This window comes from Grammomys surdaster, unplaced genomic scaffold, assembly GCF_004785775.1.
Source record: "Grammomys surdaster isolate TR1022 unplaced genomic scaffold, NIH_TR_1.0 344, whole genome shotgun sequence".
NCBI classification, from domain to species: domain Eukaryota; kingdom Metazoa; phylum Chordata; class Mammalia; order Rodentia; family Muridae; genus Grammomys; species Grammomys surdaster.
Genome location: NW_021604763.1, coordinates 358,129 through 373,176, shown reverse-complemented (window position 1 = coordinate 373,176; position 15,048 = coordinate 358,129). Strand labels below are relative to the sequence as shown.

Below are 15,048 nucleotides of genomic sequence, written 5' to 3'. Positions count from 1 at the left end.
TAGCAAATTCGAGGCCAGCCTGGGCTACATGATATCTGTCTCAAATAAATGAATAAATGAATAAATAAATAAATAAATAAATAGTCAAGGAAAATATCAGATGGTGTAAGAAAAGATGGGGTGGGGGACCTTGATGTGGACGGACCAGGTTGGCATCCTGAATCCACTCTCCACTCACACTAAGTGTGAGGCAGATGGACTTGTGAGACTTGTAAACGTATCATTTATTCAGCTGATGTAATTGTTGTCTCCAAGGCTGACTGCCTCAGTCTGCTAACCTATTAGTCCTAGAAGCTTCTAGCCTCCATACAATATTTTTATTTTTGAGATTTATTTATTTATTTTATGTATGAGTACACCACTGCTCTCTTCAGACACACCAGAAGAAGGCATAAGACCCCATTACAGATGGTTGTGAGTCACCATGTGGTTGCTGGGAATTGAACTCAGGACCTCTGGAAGAGCAGTCGGTGCTCTTAACCGCTGAGCCATCTCTCCAGCCCCTCCAGTCTTATCTAGACCTAGAATGTTTTCGGCCTCTGAGCCTTACTGCAGTAGGAAGTACATGGTATCATCTACAAAGGATTCTTTGCCTCACCTGGCCAAAATGTTGTTTGAACGGAAATCAAGTCACATGAGAACTTACTTCCTGTATTTTCTAAGCACACTGACAAAGCCCCAACACAGGACTTCCTACAGGAGCACATTAGCTCAACAAACAAGCAGCACGGATCTCTGAGAGATGGAGACAGAAGAATGCGCACACTTAAGAGACTATCCAGCCAAGTGGAAATAATAGATTCAACTTCCTAATCCTGTTCTCTCCCACAGAGGAGCTACCACCCCATCAGAGCCTCTGGGCAGCGAATGGAGACAATGCAGAGATCGATGTGGAGTACAGCCCCAGCAAATACATCCATAGCGTTGCTCCTGCATCTGTGGCCCAGGGAGCATCAAGGAAGAGGGGGCAGAAGATCACAGGAGCTGAGGGCTTCAGTGAAACTGTCTTTCCTAGAAATGGCTACAGAAGCATGGTGATGTGACGAGGGAAGCTCCATGGGGTCCTGTGGTTTGAATGAGCTCAGCTCCTGGGAAATGGCACTTTCAGGAGGTGTGGCCTTGTGGGAGAAGTGTATCACTGCGTAGGCAGACATTGAGGTACTATGCTCAGGCCCCACCCTGTGCAGAAGAGACCCTCCTCCTCCTAGCTGCCTGTGAGACAGTCCCTCCTTGCTGCCTTCAGATCAAGATGCAGAACTCTCGGCTCCTCCAGTACCATGTCTGCCTGCACACCGCCATGCTTCCCGACACGCTGATAACAGACCAAACCTCTGAAAGTGCAAACCAGCCCCAATTAAATGTTGTGTTTTATAAGAGCTGCCTTGGTCATGGCGTCTCCTCACAGCAATGTGAAACCCTAATATGTCCCATCCCTAGATAAAGAACTATAGGCAACTAATGACATCTGGGAGAAGGAGAATTAGCCTCTCCCAGGGATCCCATTACAGATGGTGAAGTCATAGGGTGGCTGTTAGGAATTGAACTCAGGACCTCTGGAAGAGCAGTTAATGCTCTTAACCACTGAGCCATCTCTCCAGCCCTGACAATCCATGCCTTTAATCTCAGTACTCAGGAGGCAAAGGCGGGCAGCTCTCTGTGTTTGGGGCCAGCTTAGCCTACATAAGTGTTTGAGGTCACGTGACAGACCCTGGGGCCTGCCTCAGCCGGAAGGAAGATGAGAGCTGAGCTGCACAGAGAACACCGAGATGAGACCTGGATGGGGAGCTCTTTAGAAGCCCTTCTATGTACAGAGCAGGACAATGAAGACACTTAGACCAAGTGCCAAAACTGAGCAAGCTGTAGACTCTTTCAGGAGGGTCTCTTCCCAAACCCTTATTGATTTTTATCCAAATTCGTTCAACGTCCTCCTTTTCTTCTTATCCCACATGATCATTAGACAACCAAAGGTCTATCTACCTATGCCACAATCATACTGTTCTCCTCTACCACCATCTTCTCCACTACCAACTTCTTCTTTCTCTCAGTTAACACCACCGCAATGCTCATGTTCTGTGATGCTCATGTGCTTGTCCTCACAGCCCAGATGGGACTCATCCAGGAAGACTCATCAAGGGAAGTTAGGACTGTGGCAAAGATGCAGATAGGTAGCTTGGAACCAGGAAGCACTGGTGAACACTGAAGACGGGATGCTGGGGTTGGTCCCAGAAGTTGGCAGACTTCTTCCTGTCCTCTGGGAAGCAGAGCTGGTACCACGCCTGTGAAAGTGGTAAAGGCATAGAAATAACAAGCATATCCTGCCAGGAACTGTCCAGTTTGGTTGCAAGCCTGGATCTATTATCTCTGCATGGTGGGGAGGGAGGTTAGACAACATTAAACTAAAAACATGGCAACCTGGGGGAGGGGTGTCACTGATCACTGGGGTGGGGAATAGGTGAGGGGATGCAGGCAGCAAGTCCCATGAAAAGGTTCCTGAAGGTTGCAGAGATTTTGGGCCTGGGGAAAGGGCAGGTCTAGGGCATTGCAAGCAGAGCTGAGGTAAAAGAGGGCCTTGGGGCCAACTGAGGAGCTGCTGGAGGGAGAACAGACTCCTAATTGGAAGGCTCCAGAGACACAATGTGGAGCTGTGTGCCTTGGAGTGGGCTCTGGGGTTGGGGCATGAAACTAGACAGGGCAGGAAAGGTCACATGTCTATTACATATGGATAATAATAAAGAAAAAAATTAAGTTGAACTTTAGGCTGAAGAAATACTATTACCATTATTATGTTGGGTTTTGAGGCAGGGCCTCACTTAGCCCAGACTGGCCTTGACCTTGAACTCCTGATTCCCATGTCACCTTCACTTGAGTGTTAGGATTGCATGTACAACCAGAAAAGGCTTTAATGTACAACATTAGTATATTGGTACCTCATCGCTTTTGTAGAAAAGAATGTAATGTTTCTGAAGGTACAGGTCTAAAACACAAAAAATGCCAACACACAACACAAAAGACACACACACACATATACACACAAAGAGAGAGATACACAGATATACACACACACATATATACACAGACACATACACAGAGAGAGAGAGAGAGATACACACACACATACATAGAGAGTTACTCACAGAGAGAGACATACACGCACACAGAGACACACACACATACACACAGAGATACAAACACACACACACATACACAGAGAGAGATTGTTACACACAGAGAGACATACACACACAGACATACACACACACACACTCAGAATTGGATCCCAAAGAGATATTTGTATATCTGTGTTCATAGCAGCATCATTCCTAACAGCAAAAAGGGGGCAGTGGATAAAAAACATCAAAAGTTGAGAGCACCCACGTGTCCATAGTGGATAAATAGAATATTTAAGCATATTAAGCCATGGAATATTATTTAGTCAGCCATGCAAAGAAACAGCTATGTTTCATGTTGTAACACAGATGAAATCTTAGGATGTTAGAGATGGGGCACACAGACTGGAGGGCCCGGGAATATGAGGAAACTAGACAGCAGAAGACAGCGCAGTAGGACTGCAGTCGTCAGACAGACAGCGCAGTAGGACTGCAGTTGCCAGAGGCAGGGCCTCTGGGAGTTTGGACAATAGGCAGAGAATTTCAGCTTTTCAAAATGAAAATGTTCTAGAGACTGCAACAAAAAAATTTATTTCCATTACTAACTGTACCCTTAAAAATAGGATGGAGCCAGGCGTGGTGGCACACATCTTTAATTCTAGCACTCGGGAAGCAGAGGCAAGCAGAGATCTGTGAGCGCGAGGCCAGCCTGGTGTATACAGAGAGTTGTAGGACACCTAATGATTTTTTTTTAAAAAGATGCTTAGGCGAGTTGTGTATGATCGTAATCTCAGCACTTGGGACGAGAGCAGAAGCAGCTCAAGTCTGAGGCAGCTAGCAAGATTAAGTGAGACCCTGACTTGGTCGTCTTTGTTTGTTTGTTTGGTTTTGTTTTCTTTTTTTTCCAGAAAGGATTTCTCTGTGTGGCCCTGGCTGTCCTCAAACTCACTCTGTAGAACAGACTGGCCTCTGATTCAGATCTGCCTGCCTCTGCCTCCCAAGTGCTGGGATTAAAGGCGTGCGCCACCACTGCCCAGATAGACCATGTTATTAAAAACACAAAGCAAGGAGCTGGAGACACGGTTCAGCAGTTAACAGCACTTGTTGCTCTTGCATTTTAGTTCCCAGCACCATGCTAGGTGGTTCACAGCCGCCTTTTAACTCCAGCTCCAGGGAACTGATGCCTCTGGTCTCAAAGGGCACCATACACACACACACAGAGACACAGGCACAGGCACAGACACAGACACAGGCACAGGCACACGCACACGCACACGCACACGCACACGCACACGCACAATCTTCAAAATAAAAGTACAAAACAAGGCCAGAAGAGCCGCCGGCTGGGTGGTTAAAGCCGGCTCTGCTCTTGAGGACCTGATCTGCTTCCCAGCACCCACACCAGGCAGCTCACTAGTGCCTGTGTCTCCAGCTCTGGGGGACCTGACATCCTTTTCTGGCCTCTGCAGACACTACATTCACATGCACAACCCACACGCTAATCATCATGCGTAGGTTCTGCCAGGCCTCCTGAATACATGCTTTGAACCATGAAACTCCTGAGTTGTTTATGTGTGTCTATATGTTTATAGGGCTGTGGGCCAACAGGAGCCCAAGGCCTCCTTTCCCAGCAGGAGTTTCTGTGAGGCACTTAACCACTCTTTTCCTTCTTAGGTTTAACACACGCACACACACACAATTTGATGTTTTTTCATTTTGTCATTAGTTCACATCTCATAAAATTTTTAAATAAAAAAAGATGACAAAAAAGATGACAAGTTTTAACTCATAATTTTTTTTTTTATTGTAGGAAAAAGAAAGCCACAGGTTCTTGACTCAGAGTGAATGTCGCCTGAGCTGTAGGGGAAGCTGTCCAGGGACGGACTGTGTGAGGCAGGCAAGAAGGCTCAGGGTCTGTGTTGTAAGAAATAACCCCAGTGGTGACAGTTTTCTCCCTCCCTCCTTCTCTCCTTCTTCCCTCCTCCCTCCCTCTTTCTCTCCTCCCTCCCTCTCTCCCTCCCTCCCTCCCTCCTTCCCTCTTCCCTCCCTCTTTCCCTCCTTCCTTCCCTCCCTCCTTCCTTTCTCTGTGTAGCAGCCTCGTGCTCAGCTCAGCTTTACACTGGGGCATCCTCAAGCGGGCTAGCAGCCAGGACACCTGAGTTTGACTCATCCTGCATCTTGGGCTATGCCAGGAGGTGAAGAGAAGTGTTTGCCTGCCCAACCCAGGAGGCCCATCCTGTACCACAGGGACCGCTGTAGGTGTGGGAGGACCCTCAGATGACACAGGGAGAGGCCCAGGAACGGGGAAGGCCCCACCCTACTTGAGGCCCTTGTGTTTTGCTAAGCCTTCCTGGCTGAGGCTCAATGCCCACAGATGTTGGCATCCCAGACACTTGTTCCACAGAATCTCTGAGCAGGTCTTCCATGTAGCTACGGGAAAGCTGGCTCTGGCGTCCCACCTTCCGCCAGGCTCCCACGGCCATTTCAAAGCTGATTTGTTGCTAAAAGGTTAAATGTGAGCATTTCCTGGGGTCTCTGCTGCTATTTGTTCCCCAGAGGACAGATGTGTGTGGCAAAGATGACGATCATATCAGGCCCCAGCTGGCTTCCCCTACTTGCTGTGAGGCAGGCAGTCATACCATGCTGGAGCTATGTGGCCTTTAGGCCTGCCTCCTTCCTCAGGGTGAACAGGGAGTGAAGTGTGGCTTCCCAGGGGGAGCTGATGGGCTCCTTGCCCACCCCAAGCCCACTGTTCCAGGCCCACAGCTCCTAACCGGATCAGATAGGGCACGTTCCCACATCAAGCTGCCTGCTGACTGAGACCATGCTGACGCAGGCAGGAAAATATTAACCCAGCCCAATAGGAGCATGCTTGTGTGTGCACAACAGTGTGTGCCCACACATGGAAAACCAGACACAGAAGAGCCAGAGCCAGGCATGGTCCACACCCGTAATCCCAACTCAGGAGTCCAAGGCAACAGGATTCTGAGGCCCGTCTGGAATACACCATTAGGTCCTGTCTCAAAACAAGCAAACGAACAAAGAAACATCAACTGGGTGACGGTGGCTCATGCCTTTAATCCCAGCGAGTTTCAGGACATTCGAGGGCTACACACAGAGAAACCCTGTCTCAAGAGGAGTGGGGGAGGGAGGGAAGGAGAGAGAGAGGGAGAGGGGGAGAGAGGGAGAGGGAGAGAGAGAGAGAGAGGGAGAGAGAGAGAGAGAAAGCCACCAAGCTTGGTGTGCCAGTAGCTTAACTATGACCTCAGACCTGAGAGGTGGAAGCCAGGAGATTAGAAGTTCCAGGCTACTTACAGCTAGTTTGGGCCAGTTTGGGCTACTTGAGACCCTGGGACAAAAAATACTAGAAACAGAGCCAGTGAGGTTGCTCAATGGGTAAAGGTGCCACAAAGCCTGATGGTCAGAGTGTGTCCCCAGGGATCCAGAGAGTGGAAGGAGAGCCAGGTCCCAACAATTTGCCCTCTGACCTCCCCAGGTGAGCTTGCCTGTCTACCCCTCTCCATAAAATGTAAAAATATATAATATAAATTAATTAAATGTAAATATAACTCTTTATATAGATGTCTAGATAGATATATCTCAGAATACCCAGATACACACACACACACACACACACACACACACTCACACACACACACATACACACATACAGACACACATACACACACAGACACACACATACACACACAGACACACACACACACAGACACACACACACACACACAGACACACACACACACACACACACAGACACACACACACACACACACTTTTCCATTTTCCTCACACATGCAAATTCTGAGTTCTGTCCCCAGCTGCCTCTGTCTACGATCGGCCCTCCTCTAGGCTTCAGGAAGCCTTCCTTGGTTGTTTATAGTGGAAAGAAAGGGCCCAGGTTGTCTGGCTGGTTCCTGATGCTCAAACAGCTTGACACAGGCTTTTCTTTTCCTCTCTCTTTCTTCTTTCTTTTTTTCCTTCTCTCTCTTTCTCTCTTTCTTTCCTTCCTTCCTTCTCACTCCCTCTCTTCCTTCCTTTTCTTTTTTTCTTCCTTCCTTCTGTCTCTGTCTCTCTCTTTCTTTCTCTCTTTCTCTCTGAGACAGGGTCTCACTGTGTTGCAGCCCTAGCTGTCCTGGAACTTATTACCCACTACCCACGGGGCCTCTGCCTCCAATGTGCTGGGATTTAAGGCATGTGACATCACACCTTGCTCACAGTGTAAGCTCAGCTGGCCTTGACATGATCTCAAAGAGAGCAGGACTGGGTTTAAATTCCTATACCTCGGGGCTGGGGAGGCACGGGGTCAATTAAAAATTATATGCACTGGTGCACTCAGACACACTCATTGCCTGAATCCTTTATCCGAAACATTTTCCCCTTAAGCAAATGGCCAGGATGCTTGATTCCATCTGCCTTATCACCCCTAACTCCACCCCGTTCTCAGGTACCTGAGGCTTACGTGTGCCTTTGGAAAGGATAAGCATCCAGTGGGCTAGGCCTGAAGGAATTCTGGCAACCTGTAAACGTCAGGGTGGAAGTGCATGCCAGCACCCAGACCCCTTGCCCTCTTGCTGGGGGTGGGGGTCTTGGTCTGGATGCTCTCATTCTGGGTGACCTTCTGGGTGCAGGATGCAGGGTGAGCTCAGGAGTGGGGAAACTTGTCTACCATGTGTGAGGCTCTGGGTAGACATTCTCCTGTATACCATAAAACGAAACAAAACCATTTACAATCTAAATGCTAGGGGATTCCATGGTACAGAAGATCCACCAGGCAGAATGCTGGACAGCCACACTGCAGGAGGTTGTGCACCTACTTGTAGGCTAAATAATCTAATGACTGTTTGAATGAAAAAAGTAATTAGCCAGGCGGTGGTAGCGCACGCCTTTAATCCCAGCACTTGAGAGGCAGAGGCAGGTGGATTTCTGAGTTCAAGGCCAGCCTGGTCTACAGAGTGAGTTCCAGGACAGCCAGGGCTACACAGAGAAACACTGTCTTGAAAAACCAAAAAAAAAAGCAATTAAAAACTTCATGCCTCTGGGTGTGGTGGTTTGGCCCGGCACTTGGAAGGCAGAGGCAGGTAGAGTTCTGTGAGTTTGACAACCAACCTGGTCTACAGAGTGTATTCCAGGCCAATCAGGGCTACATAGTAAGACCTTGTCTCAAAACTACAGCCCCTTATGTAAGTGCCATTAATTTATCATTTGGAGAGTGTCAGGGGATGTGTGCATATGTGTTCACAGAGAAAGGCTTTGAAGACGGAGCAAGAGGTCAATAGTAGGTGTCAGTGAAGGGAAACAGGCCCATAAAAGTTCTTGTGCCTCATCTGTTTTCCGGGCAATTAAACAGTAAAAGAAAACACATTTTTAATTTTTCCCATTTTCCAATTTTCTAGCCCAACAGATGATTATATTTGATGAACTTGTTTGGCTATGTGTCAATAAATAGTTAATATTTTCAGTTAGGTAAACAGTAGTGTTCCCAGTCACCAGTCTGCACTGTCCGATTCTTAGTGTAGTACTGAGAGAGAGGTCAGTGTGTGAGTGTCAACCTTCCCCTAGCAAACAGCTGGACAGCAGACAAAAATAAAATTGGAAGACTTATTTATAGTCTGGTGTGTGTGAGTGGGAGGGGATGGCACATGAGTGAGTGTTGAAATAGGGTCTCACTGTGTTGCCCTGGCTGGCTTGGAAGTTCTAGGTAGACTAGAGTAGTTTTGAACTCACAGAGATCCTCCTGTGCCTCCCCAAAGTCACATGCCACCACCTAGCTGTGGGAAGTGAATAGGAGGTGCAGGGAGAGGTCAGAGGACAACCCACAGGAAATGAATCTCTCCTTCCACCACCTGGGTCCTGGGATGTGAACTCAGGAGTCAGGCTCAGCAGCAAGCACCTTTGCCCAAGGAGCCATCTCTTCAACTCCATACCTCTGAAACACCCCGTGTGTGTGTGTGTGATCCAGCACCCCTCTCTCTGCCCTGCAGTGAAGAGCTTCTTTCTTGCACACTGATTTAGATTTGAATCCTAGCCTCAAGCCTCTGCTTCTGCACCTATGAATCAGGCCCAGAGGGCACAGGCTCTTCCTGCTCAGTTATGAGAACAGGCCTGTGAAGGCAACTGCAGACCCCGAGGTCAAAAACCAGCCTGCTGGGGGCTGAGAGTTTCAAGCCAGCTAGTGTTACATAGTAAGACTCTGTCTAAAAGTGAAAAAAACATTTATGGAGATACGGTCTTGCTCTGTAACCCAGCTTGGCTTGGAATGCACTGTGTAGCTTAGGTCTCAAACTCACAGCTACTCTCCTGCCTCGGCCACAAAAGTGCTAGAATTATATGTATGAGCCACCACGGCAAGATTTTTGTATTGTTTGTGCTGGGCTTGATCCTCATCCCCACTTCCACCCACTTCTTTTTTAAAGGCAGGGTCTCTCTCTCTCTCTCTCTCTCTCTCTCTCTCTCTCGCTCTCTGTGTGTGTGTGTGTGTGTGTGTGTGTGTGTGTGTGTGTGTATGTCCTTCCCTCCCTCTTACCCTCCCGCAAGACAGGGTTTCTCTGTGTAGCCCTGAGTGTCCTGGAACTCACTCTGTAGACCAGGCTAGCCTCGAACTCAGAGATCCGCCTGCCTCTGCCTCCCAAGCACTAGGGTTAAAGGTGTTACAGAATCATGCCTGGTGATTGTTGGACTTGATCCTAGGGCCTATGCTTGTTAGGAAATCTCCACTCAGCTACATCCTCAGGAAACAAAACAATTTCCAAGAGACAGACAGAATGCCCAAGGGCATCAGAGGACTTCCGTATAGAGCACCCACACTACAGTTCCTTTCTTGGGCTTCTCAGCCCCCAGCAGGCTGGTTTTTGACCTCGGGGTCTGCAGTTGCCTTCACAGGCCTGTTCTCATAACTGAGCAGGAAGAGCCTGTACCCTCTGGGCCTGATTCATAGGTGCAGAAGCAGAGGCTTGAGGCTAGGATTCAAATCTAAATCAGTGTGCAAGAAAGAAGCTCTTCACTGCAGGGCAGAGACAGGGGTGCTGGATCACACACACACACACACACACACACACACACACACACACACACACGGGGTGTTTCAGAGGTATGGGGTTGAAGAGATGGCTCCTTGGGCAAAGGTGCTTGCTGCTGAGCCTGACTCCTGAGTTCACATCCCAGGACCCAGGTGGTGGAAGGAGAGATTCATTTCCTGTGGGTTGTCCTCTGACCTCTCCCTGCACCTCCTATTCACTTCCCACAGCTAGGTGGTGGCATGTGACTTTGGGGAGACACAGAGATCACAGGATCTCTGTGAGTTCAAAACTACTCTAGTCTACCTAGAACTTCCAAGCCAGCCAGGGCAACACAGTGAGACCCTATTTCAACACTCACTCAGGCACAAGCCCGCACACAGATACGAGTGCTTGCGTGCGCGCGCACACACACACACACACACACACACACACACACACACCAAAACCAAAAAAAGTAACAAAAATAAAATAAAGCCAAATCACCACGTACATAGTAAATAAATAAAATGCAGTTAAAAAACAAGAATTTTGCCGGGTGGTTGTGGTGGTGCACGCCACCTTTATCCCAGTACTCAGGAGGCAAAGGTGAGCAGAGCTCTGTTGAGTTTCAGGCCTAGTCTACAGAGCAAGTTCCAAGACAGCCTGGGTAACTCAGAGAAACTGTGTCTCAAAAACAAAACAAAACAAACAAACAACCAAAAAAAAATTGAAAAAACAAAAAGAAAGAAAAATGTACGACTTTTGTAATTTTACCATTGGTTATTTTTGTTTATACTTTTTGTTTTTTTTGGTTAGCAAAAATAGTGCCTCAGAAAATCTCATTTTATGTGATACTGCCATTTTGGAAAGTTTGTTTGTGCTGCCTTTTTTTTTTTTTTTTTTTTTTTTTCGAGACAGGGTTTCTCTGTGTAGCCCTGGCTGTCCTGGAACTCACTCTGTAGACCAAGCTGGCCTTGAACTCAGAAATCTTCCTGCCTCTCCCTCCCAAGTTCTGGGATTAAGTGTGCTTTTTATTTTTATATCCATCTATCTATCTATCTATCTATCTATCTATCTATCTATCTATCTATCTATATCTATCTATCTATCTTGGTTTGTTGAGACAGTTTCTCTACATAGCCCTGTCCTGGAACTCATTATGTAGACCAGGCTGGCCTCAAACTCATAGGGATCTTCCTGTCTCTGCCTCCCAAGTGCTGGGATTAAAGACTTGTGCCACCGTCACTACCTGGATATTTCTGTTTTTTTTAAAAAATTACATTTTAGTGTGTGTGCGCGATCGCTTGTTTGTGTGTGTGTGTGTCAGAAGACAACCTATGAATTGAGAGGTTTTTTTGGCTGTCTCACTTGGTCCTCTGGACTGGTCACAGGTGCACACCCGCCCAGGAGCTACCTCAGATGAAAGACACATACACATTAATAACTCATTTTTAACCTGCCTTATTGCTCTGCGGCTGGGTTCTTTTAAGCCTTCCCTGGCTAGCGTGCCCTTACCTTCTTCACTCTTGGTTCAACATCTCTAAATCTGTCCTCAGCTCAGTTGCCTGGATACCTTCTGTGATGCCCATTGGTCTTACTGCCCAAGACACTTTTGGACTGTCCTTCTGTGGGCCACTTTCCTTTTCCACTTACATTTTGGAAGCTCTCTCCTGCGGCTCTGAGTCTGTTCCATTTCTCTCTCCCAAGTGTCTCGATTCTCCTCCTCCTCTCTTCTAGCCTGCAGGAACCTGGAAGTGCCACCTCTTTCTTCCCACCCAGCCATTGGCCACTGGTATCTTTATTGATTGGTCAAAAAACGAATCAGTGTCAGTAAACACAGGTTCAAAGCATCAGAACCACTTCTCTACAAACCCGTGGGGGTCAGTTTTCTTTTCCCACTATCTGAGTCTTAGGAGAGAACTCAGGTCATCAGGCTTGTATGAAAATGACTTTACTCACTCAGCCATCTCACCATGCTTTTTTTCCAATTATATTTTATTTTACGTGTGTGGGTGTTTGTATGGTGTTTTGCCTGTGTGTGCCTGAACACTACATGCAGAGCCCACAGAAGCCAGAAGAGGGCAGGGGATCAGTTCCCCTGGAACTGGAGTTATAGATAGTTGTTACCCTGTGGGTGCTGGGATTTGAACCTGGGTCTTTTGAAAGGGCGACAACTACTCTAAAACATTGAACAATCTTCCCATCCTCTGTTTTGTTTTTGTTGTTTTGAGACAGAGTCTTGTCTTGTTACACAAACCTGGCTGGCTCCATACTGCTATGTAGCTCAGCCTGGCTTCAGATCTTTGTGCTCCTCCTATCTTACTTAGTTTCCCCAGTGCTAGGAGTAAAGGTGACACTATCACACCATGTGAAGACCTGGGACTGATTCCTAGTGCACTAATACACACACACACACACACACACACACGCACACTATTCAAAGAAACAATGAAAAAAACCTTTTTTTTTTTAACTATATGTATATCCTAAGCACTGCAAATACTGTTTCTCTGAAACTCACACTTAACTGTATTCTATGTGGTAGCCCCACTCAGACCCTATCCCTAGGAGAAAGGGCTCTGGGTGTGTCTTCTCTGTGCCAGGTTATCTGCCTTGGTCCTGTCCAGACTAGTGTGATTCATTATTCTGACCCATCAGTCCCTCCAGGCCCCTACCTTCCAGGTTTCCAGCAAGGACCACCTTCCAGCTCATCAGCTCTCCCAGGCAACCCTCTGCAAACACATGCCTCACTGGCCCCTCCACAACTCCACTCCACAGTGTGGCTACCAGCTGGCTCCCTCCGGGCAGCCCAGGGCCTAGGTTCCCATCTCCCTCCCACTATTCCTTCCTAGTCCCCCTGCACCTCAAGGTCCTAGCCCTGGTCACTTGCTCATTCTTTGACTGGGCCCTCCTCTGGAGTTTTTTCTGGAAGCTCAGGGCCTCAGGGATGTAGGTTGTAAAGAAGCTTCACTCTGGTCCTTGCTTAGATCCCTTTAGAGGATGCTTGGTCCTTGGGATAGCATCGAAACCAGGTAGAGCATTCCCTGGTAACCCCAGCCCATTCCACATCCTTTGTAAGCCAGTCTCCATCTCCAGGTTAGGTTTTCACAATCCTCAGCTTTAAGAGTCATTCTCTTCCTGTGGAGGATTCAGCTTCCACGTCACCCTTTTCTGGAAGACCCTTGCCTCTCTAGACTGGATATATTCCAACTCTCTTTCTAGTCTAAAGATTTATTTATTTATTTCATGTATGTGAGTACACTGTAGCTGTCTTCCAGAAGGGAGCACTGGATCCCATTACAGATGATTGTGAGCTAACATGTGGTTGCTGGGAATTGAACTCTGGACCTCTGGAAGAGCAGTCAGTGCTGTTAACTGCTGAGCCATCTCTCCAGCCCCTCTTTCTAGTCTAACAACCAACTTTTGGCTTCATATAAGATCCTAGCTTCATTGATTTGACTCAGAGTCTCTCTGTTGCTCAGGCTATCTTCAAACTTAACACTTCTCCCCCAAGCCTTCTACACCCAGTTCCATAGCTCCCTCTCCCCCTCCCCCCAGAAAAAAATGTTTCTCTGTGTAGCTCTGGCTGTCCTAGAACTTGTTCTGTAGACCAGGCTAGCCTTAAACTCAGAGATCCTTGTGCCTTTGTCTCCTGAGTGCTGGTATTAAAGGCAAGCGCCACCATCACGTGGCCCATAGCTTGTTCTTAAATTCATCTCTGACTGGACAGACTCATAGGGCAGTGATTGAAGACAGGTGCAGCTCTTATTTCCTGGAAGAAACGCAGCAGTCTGAACCTACTTAGGGTCTGCTACCGGAGCGAGCCAGAACTTTAGCCGCTCTGGCCACAATCAAGAGCTGCTGGAAGAGTTGTGTCGGCAGAGGATGTGGACCTGCTAGGAAAGTTCCAGAAATGACCTGGTCTTTGGCGCCCTCTAGAGGACAGCATTTTCCTCTTTATACTGTGCTCTGGCTCCCTTTTCTTTTTTCCTCTCCTCTCTCCCTCTCCCTCTTCCTCTCCCTCTCCCTCTCCCCCTCCCCCTCCCCTCGTCTCCCTCTCCTTCTCCTCTCCTCTCCCCTCCCCTCCTCTCCTCTTCTTTTTCTTTCCTCTCCTTTCCTTTTTTTCTCCCCATAGTCCTGGTTCAGTTTTATTTCCCAACACAAGTCCAGCCTCTAGAACATTAAAAGGAATTGTTCCAAAGCTCAATTAAAACACAATTTACAACAAAATGTGGAACACTTCTTAATTTTATGTCATCCTTGAACAGGGACCATACTAATCTGTGTTGCTCCAATCTCAGGATATGTGCTGCCAAGGGGAGTGAGCTCCCTTCTCTCTCTCTTTTTTTTTTCTTTTTAAAATTTATTTAGCTTTTTTCAAGATTAGAGTTTCTTTGTGGAGCCCTGGCTGTCCTGTAATTCACTCTGTGGACCAGACTGGCTTCAAACTCAGAGATCTGCCTGCCTCTGCCTCCTGAGTGCTGGGATTAAAGGCGTGCGCCACCATGACCCAGCCAGTGAACGCTATGTCCATTCTTTTAATATGGTGCTCACACACAGGGCAAACTTTCTATAAACTAAGTTACTTTTCTTAACTCTGCTTCATACTCCTGATTCCCTGAAATTGTTTACCGTAGCAAGGCAAGAATACTGGTTTCACCTGAATGGAGGTGTGTGTGTGTGTGTGTGTGTATGCGTGTATATGTGTATATGTGTGAAAAGAACAGGCCTCTGCAGGGTGGTGGGTACACATTTTAAACCCACAGCTCCAGAGGCAGAGGCAGCTCCAGAGCCTGGCCTCTTGACTTTGAGGCCAGCGTTGTTTACAGAGTGAGTTCCAGAGACAGCTAGGGCTAAACAAACAAACAAACAAACCCTGCCATAAAATAAAATAAAATAAAATAAAATAAAATAAAATAAAATAAAAT

General features: G+C 47.4%; 1 pseudogene; it reads right to left on the bottom strand.

Annotated features, from left to right (window-relative positions):
* Positions 1 to 14,345: 14,345 nt before the first annotated feature.
* On the bottom strand, positions 14,346 to 14,442 carry LOC114630819 (annotated as a pseudogene).
* Between the last annotated feature and the right edge of the window lie 606 nt (positions 14,443 to 15,048).